Source organism: Cynocephalus volans, chromosome 4, assembly GCF_027409185.1.
Source record: "Cynocephalus volans isolate mCynVol1 chromosome 4, mCynVol1.pri, whole genome shotgun sequence".
Lineage (NCBI taxonomy): Eukaryota > Metazoa > Chordata > Mammalia > Dermoptera > Cynocephalidae > Cynocephalus > Cynocephalus volans.
This window is the reverse complement of record NC_084463.1, coordinates 83,793,311-83,801,126: the sequence shown is the minus strand read 5'-3', so window position 1 is coordinate 83,801,126 and position 7,816 is coordinate 83,793,311. Positions and strand designations below refer to the sequence as shown.

The window sequence follows — 7,816 nt, the reverse complement described above, 5'->3', positions numbered from 1 at the left end:
GGCTGTAAAATGAGCTTCTATTTCCATAATTCCTCTTACACTTATTGATTGTCAGACCCAAGGTTTGTTTTTTACTATCTCAATGTCATTGTCAAAGACTCGGGTCTTCCATTTCTCTGTGACCCTCAAAGTACCTGCTTTTGTCTCTAAGCTATGGCACATTGTGTTCACAAAATAACTGCAGTTGTGTCTTCTTTATGTTTTTTTGCAGAAGTAAGGAAACCTTTCATGGAATTGCAATAGTCTCACTTGAATGCCTGATTGAATAGAATAGGGTCAAATGCCAATTATAAGGAATCACTAAAAATGCGACAATTATGATTCTTTTATGTGAAATATTACCCACTTTCTGTGGCTGGGATTGGATCTGAACTACTGATTTCAATGTCCATTTATAGAGATGGCATTAATAAACAAAATTGAAATTGTTCAGAAAGTTGAAACAAAGGTGGGAAGGGCCATAGCTGACAAATCAACATGCCAGGAGAAGACCAAGAAAACTCTCTTTTTCAGCATTCTTTTGTCATAGGCAATGCATGACATGTCCTGCTATATAAACTAGTACATTTGTAAGAACAGGAATAAAAGAATTCTCTTGCCCAGTCATATTGTTTTGGATTTTGAAATTGGCTTCTTTAAAGGTCCACAACAAATAATTTCCCTTTCTTTATCTTTCTCTCCCCAGAAACATGGATTCCAATACCTTCCAGAATGAATTCATTTGTTTCCGTTTGCATGAATTACTTTATAGACCCGGTCACCATAGGCTGTGGGCACAGCTTTTGTAGGCCTTGTCTCTGTATCTGCTGGGAGGAAGCCCCATATCCTCCTAGCTGCCCTGTGTGCAGGACAACATCACATGAAATAATCTTTAAAACCAACATCGTGTTGAAGACACGGGTGTTTCTTGCCAGACGGGCAAGACCCTACCAATTACCCAGCTCTGCAGAAGACATCTGTGGGATACACAGAAAAACTAAGAACTTCTTCTGTGAAGTTTTCAAGGACGTGCTCTGTTCGCTGTGCTGTAAGTCCAAGGAGCACGTGGGTCACCGACACTGTTCCGTTGATTGGACTGCTGAGGAATACAGGGTAAGCAATGACTGTGACAGAAATTTGAATCTGGGAGATAGATCTACTGTCTGCCAGATTATGAAAGAGAAAGTAAAGAAAATTCTGATTCTTTCATGTCACCTGTAAAGTACATATTTGCTGAGCACTGTGTGTCAGGCACTAGGATAAATTATTTAAGGCAGAATCTTCTCAATGTCATAGATCTTATATTTTTACAGTTATGAATACTACACCTTGTTTTGATGAAGGTATTGTTAATCATGGTGGGAATTGTGATAATTCAGTGTAAGACCAATCTGGACAAATCTGTTAATTTCATTGACAGTCATTGGCCCTGTGACCGTAATTGCAAAATGTGTAATCTTATAAAGTCTGTTTAGAAACACTGTCTTACAGCTAGAATATGAATTAATATCTCTACAATTTAATTCTAAGACAAGATTCACTTATTAAAATTGGGGTGGAAACAAAAGATTTGAGGATCAGTTTTCTCAATAGTGAAACATCCTTTCAAATTATAGGATCTTTATTTTATGGTTATAAAAGTCCAAATTGTACAATTAGTTTTCATAATGAAAAAGCACTGTCCTCTTTAGCGCCTGTTTATCTCACATTCTCTGCCCCTCTCTATTTGTCAGCATCTAAAATCTTTAATATAGGTTTCCCTTTTGCTTACATTCATGGTTCTTTTTCAGCAAAAGCTCCTGAAACAGATGAGGTCTGTGTGGGAAAAGACACAAGAAAATCAGAGAAACTTAAACCGAGAAACCAGCATAATTCAAACATGGATGGTAAGTACAAGACTTTGCTTCCTTTAGCACCAGGTTGGGACACATGGTGATTATGCAATGAGAATTTGAACTAAACTTATACTGTCTGTGGGCTCCTATGAGCAGGCTGAGCAAGAGGAAAAAGATTCCATCTGTCTGTACACAGAAAAATAAGACCTTTTATTAGTATTTCTTACTAAAATCAAAATATCCAGCTAAAAGATTTTATTTCCTGGATAAGACCATAAGGCATCCACAGGTATAGGAAAATACACCAAACCCGTGGAGGAAAACTATTCATGTATGGAATAAACACAGGGTTCTATAGAAGTTGAGCCATCTCAATTTTCAGGAAAGATTTTTCAGATAAATTAAAAATCACTTGATGCTGAAAAATAATTGCGTTGGAAATTCATGGACATATCAGGCAGGTAAATCTGCTGGAGGTAAAGGCTAGAAACTCAGAGAAACCAGGAGACTGCCGGGAATTCCACCTAGTTGGTATCAGACAAATTATATATTCTGAGAGAGGGAAACAGTGCTAACAGATGAAAATGTCACAAAGGCAGCACAATCGGGGAATGTGAATGTTATCACATTGATTTAAAAATATAAATCGAACACCAAAGGTAGAAGAGGTGAACTAAAATTTATCCACTTTCTTTAGCTTACAGATAAATTTGATTGGAAGACTAAAATAAAAACCAAGAAAATAGGTAGGATGTAGTTGTAGGTATCATTAAAAGAAAGACCAGGGATATGCTAATCAAAGATAAATGGAAGAAAAACATTCAAGATATATCTTGTTAATGATAGAGAAATATCAGAAAATACTGATTGCTTTATGTGGAATATTAAAAGGATACAATCATGAATGAGGCACACATTCTGTTTTGAAATTAGGGCATCCCTGATGCTGGCAATAAAGCTGGTTTGGGGTAGAACAAATAATAAATTTAGTTTGAAACACATTGTAAGTTCCTGTGAGATATGCAAGTGGAAATATGCAGTAGGCAATTGGATGAATGTGGTTGGAGCTTATGGGAACAATTTGTTCTGGACACAGATTTTCCTAACTGTCAGCATACTCTAGGTATTAGAATATATGGTAGTATAAAGTTAGAGTTTTTAGAAAAGAATAAACCTTTTAGGTGAAAATAAAATATGATGTGGAATCCCTGTGGTAATGGGTCAGGCTGGGGAAGAGGAACTGGCACAAACAAGTTGACAGAAGGAAAACAGGAGAGAGAGGATCTTTGAAGTCAAGAAGATTATGAATTTTATAAAAGGATTTTTATATAAGGAAGGATTAGTAATAGTAGTAATAAAAATATATGTATTTAGTAAAGGAAGTTTTTGGTGAGAGAATGTAGTTCAAAGTGTGTTCTTACTGTGATGAAGAATGTAGTTTCAGTTGGGTGTTGGGAATGGAAGAGACTTCATTGAGCTCATGAAGAGTTAGTTTCACAAATGAGACAGCCAACATACTCATGCCGTCATGAAATATTCTTTGTTAGGGGCAAAAGTGATGGCACGAAAAACAAGTGAAGATCTTGGGTGAACGGTGGATTTTTTTTTTTTTAATGATGGGAACAAATAAGCCAACTCTAAAAACTTAAAGAAAATAAGAGAAAGAGAAAGCAAGAAAAAGTGAGAAAATGAGATGGAGGGAATTAATAATGGAAGGTGGTTACCCTCTAGGTCAGTGTCTCTAAGGACCGTGAGGAAGTCAGCTAATAAGCGTAGTGAGAAGCCTTGGACCAAAACAGACAAGCTGGGCTCATAGAGGCCTCTAGGTACACAGAGGTCGTGGTTAGCACGTAGTTTGTGGATCTGCTAAAAGTAAAAATTTTAGAAAGCCCTTATCTTATCCTATGAAGTGTTGTCTACTATTTTTTCCTGAGAATGAGGAGACAGTCTGTAGGTAAGACACTTGAGGGTAAAGGAGACAAGTAATAAGGAAGTTTTGATATATGATAATTATTAAATCACCCATTACTCTTTTGAATAAAATGTGAATATTTAAGAAAAATATACTTATTTCTGTGTTGGAGGCATAATTTTGACATCTGATGCAAATAAATAGAAAAGAGGGGAAATGAGAGAGAGAGAGAGAGAGAAAAAAAAGGAAGAAGTCCGCGAATTTCTTGTTCAATGATAATAATAAACTAGTAAATGTTAGAGGACAAAACAATACGTAAGAAGACATAAATGAGAACAGCCTACTACGTGTTCCGATTACTCCATTGTTTCTTCAGGATTACGTGAATCTACGGAGGAAGATGATTCGTGCTGAATACTGGAAAGTGTGCCAAGTGCTCTATGGGGAAGAGCAACACTATTTAGAGAGAATGGAAAAGGAAAGAAAAGAGATTTTTCAACAACTCATGGAAAGTGAAGACTGTATGGCCCTAAAGGGGAAACTCCTAAGAGGAATGTATGAGGAACTGAAGGAAATGTGCCATAAACCAGACATGGAGCTGCTCCAGGTAAGGAGCAAGGAAAGGAGAGTCAAGGGGCGGCTTGAAAATAATGACCTCATCCAAGAGCAAAAAAACCCCCCCAAAAACAAACAAAAAAACCCTTTTTTTTTTCTAGAAAATAGGAATAACTACCCCAGGAGAAATTTTCTCCTAAAAATTCGCTCAGTTTCTTTCTTCCTTTTCTCTTTTCTTCCCTTCCTTCCTCCTTTCCTCCCTCCCTCCCCTTTTTTCCTTCTTTCTCTCTCTCTCTCTCTCTCTCTCTCCCCCTACCTCCCTCTCTCCCTCCCTCCCCCCTCCTATTTATGAGTGAGAATATGCTGTATTTCTCTTTTTGTGCCTGGCCAGTTACTGAAAAACTACAACAGGAAAGTTTCTTGGAAGGTATTTGTATTCATATTTGAACATATTTTGATATTTAGAAATTGGGGGATATCCAATATCCCTGCAATATATTTCCTGAATTGCCATGCCTTTGACACCAATTGCAATAATCATCCTTAAAAATCAAAGAAATGAAGTCTCCACTATGAATATTGTAATGAATACTAAGACTTTCTCTTTTTGTCTTTACAGCATTTTGGAACCATGTTGAAAAGGTAAGCTTGGCTCTACATTCAAGGTTTGAGAACTATAACAATGTTCAGTCTATTGATGCTGAAATGAAAACATAATTTATTTATTATAATGATATGACCTCTTTCGTAGTATATTTTTTTCTTCCCTTCTGAAAAGGGATTTTTGTTATCTAGTGTAAGATGAACTTGGGCAGGGGTATTATTTGCAAGGGGTTATGTGGAAGTTCATGAAAAAATTACCCTTCCTGATTTTAATATTCAAAGTGTATAAAGAAATTGACATAATGGCCCAAGATGATTCCAGGACTTATGTGGGAAGGGTAAGTATTTCAGACAGGTGTATAGTGGAAGCAGGGTGTTAAGAATCAGAGGGAGGACACTCAGGGTTTTGGACTTGAATATGTGGCGGATGGCAGCCTCCAACTTCAAATGGAAAGGCTATATGGTGCACTTAGGGCAGCTGGGTACAAGAAGCAGGATCCCTGCCTAAGCTAAGATCCTCAAGCCCTAGCTAGTGGTTATAGACACTGAACTTTTCAGTGGTGACTGGTGTAGGTTAGAAACCAGTGTCATTGAACATCTTCCTTGCATACAGGCCATTTTGCACAACCTTGTGATGAGGAGAGAGGAAACAGATACAGCTGTGCTTGTTGAAATTGTGAGCCAGGATCAAAGTGTTAGGAGGTGGGATTAGGCTGAATTTGATTTTCACAAAATAAATTGATGCATCCCCTGTTTTGTGAAATTACATTCATACCCCTGCATGTAATTTTGAAGATTTTGATGAAACATCTTCAGAGGAACATAGGAATAATCATTGTGATAAAAACTTTGGGCCAGGAAAGAATAACTGAGCCTTCTTCTTTGCAGGAGTGAGTCTGTGCAGCTTCACATGCCCCAGCCTGTGAACCCAGAGCTCAGTTCCTGGCCCATCACTGGACTGATAGACAGGCTCAACCAATTCCAAGGTAACAGGCAGATCTTTGGCAGGACACCTGTAAATCCCCCTTCATGGGTGTCCTCCTATGGGAAATGTTTCCTCACTGCACAATCTGTTTTTTGTTTTCCAAGAACTTTTATATCCAAATTTGCCATAATAGGAAAATAAGTAGAAATAAATGAATAGAAACCTGTATAAAAGCCAAATATTATATAACACATGCACACATACATTGTGTAGACAATAGAAAAAGAGTTTTATGGGCTGAAGCGTGCTGAGATACAGTGTTAACTGTTCCTATGGAACACAAAAATTTTCATTTACATTCAGTTCAAGTTTTAGTTAAGTGTGGTGATTGTTGAATTATGAGATACTTAAAGAGTTTTAACTTCTGTTTTTCACATGTATTTATTGCACTGAACATTTTATTCACATAACATATATATACTTTATATAATAATCAATCTTATTAAAAGCGCAAAATGAATATTAATAAACAATAGGCACAAAGTATACTGTCAACTTCATTTCACTGGATTTATCTCTTTCTCAAAAGATCTAGTGGATAATTCTCACAATGAAATCATCCTAAAAAAGCATATGTAGAGTTTCTTCTAGTTTATTTTACCTGTGCATGCTTTAGTGATAAATAATCAAATCTGAGGCAAAGTGGTCACTCTTTAAAATAAGAATTATTATTATTATTATTACTAATTTTCTGAGGAGGGGGCAGGCTGCTTTTGTTACTGACATTTAATGATTAATAATTACACAATTTTAAATGTTCCAGGAAAAGTAACAAAGCTTGGCATTATCCCTGTTCTTCATATATTCTAAGAATATTTATGATTTTCTACCATTGGTCGAATTAAGGATTCGCTTGTTATAAATACTGACTAGTATGAACATCAGTAATTTCCACAGTTCTCTTGCTGTCCTGACCCATATTTCCACTGATAACCTAGCACATCTAGAAATCACGCAGAGCCCATGTTTACCAGGAAGTTATAACATTATTTTTTACCATGTCTGTTTTCTTCTTCCTGCAGTATATATTTCCTGGGAAGATGAAATAGCTGCTTGTCACATGCCCCTGTTTGAAGATCTGAGACATTTGCTCTCTACTCCTGCTCTTCTCGATGTTGTCCATAATCCAACAAGGTCAAAGTGTTTCCTCGCATGGGGAGCCCAGCCGTTCACTTCTGGCCGACATTACTGGGAGGTGGATGTGGGGGTGTGTGGGAACTGGATCATTGGATTTTGTAATGATTCCTGGACAAAGAGGAATGACATGATGGTTAACTCCGAGGGGATTTTTCTACTTTTCTGTGTCAAGGAGGAGACTTGCTGCCGTCTCTTCACCTCCTCCCCACTCCTGCCTCACTACGTGGAAAGGCCTCTCGGCCCCGTAGGGGTGTTCCTGGATTATGAATGTGGTACACTGAGCTTTGTTAATGCGGCCCATAGTTCCCTCATCTGCAGTCTCTTCTCCTGTTCCTTCTCTTCTCCTCTGCGACCTTTCTTTTGCGCTGGAACCACATGATCAGAGACAGGTCTGAAACCTGACGACATGTATCTGGAATGCCAGCTCCTGAGAAAGCTGACTTGGTGCCTACTTGATGGTCTTCAGTGTCATCTACCCTTATAAAATGTATTGATTCTACTCCTTTTAGAAGTGTTTCAATTTTCTTAAAATAAAAATAATCTCAGAATACTGTGCAATATCTATGCTGTGTCTTTTCTTTTCACTTGATTTCTAAGCCAGTTAGGGTAAAAAACAACCCCCCCCCCCAAAAAACCTGTATTTATCCAGTTTAATAGGTTAAATTGGTTAATGCAAGACAAAATTTCTTCCCACTAACCTGGAATTCTCTTTCCCCATTGCACATCTGTTTCTTGCCATTTCTTCAAGTGTAAGTTTTAACATCTCTTCTTCAGGGAATTCTTGCTTATGTTCCTGGACTAGATTAGTTC

At 37.4% G+C, this 7,816-nt stretch overlaps 1 pseudogene; it reads left to right on the top strand.

The window, feature by feature from the left end:
• The first annotated feature begins 689 nt into the window (after window positions 1-689).
• Window positions 690-7,385, top strand: LOC134376228 (E3 ubiquitin-protein ligase TRIM48-like; annotated as a pseudogene).
• The last annotated feature ends 431 nt before the right edge of the window (window positions 7,386-7,816 follow it).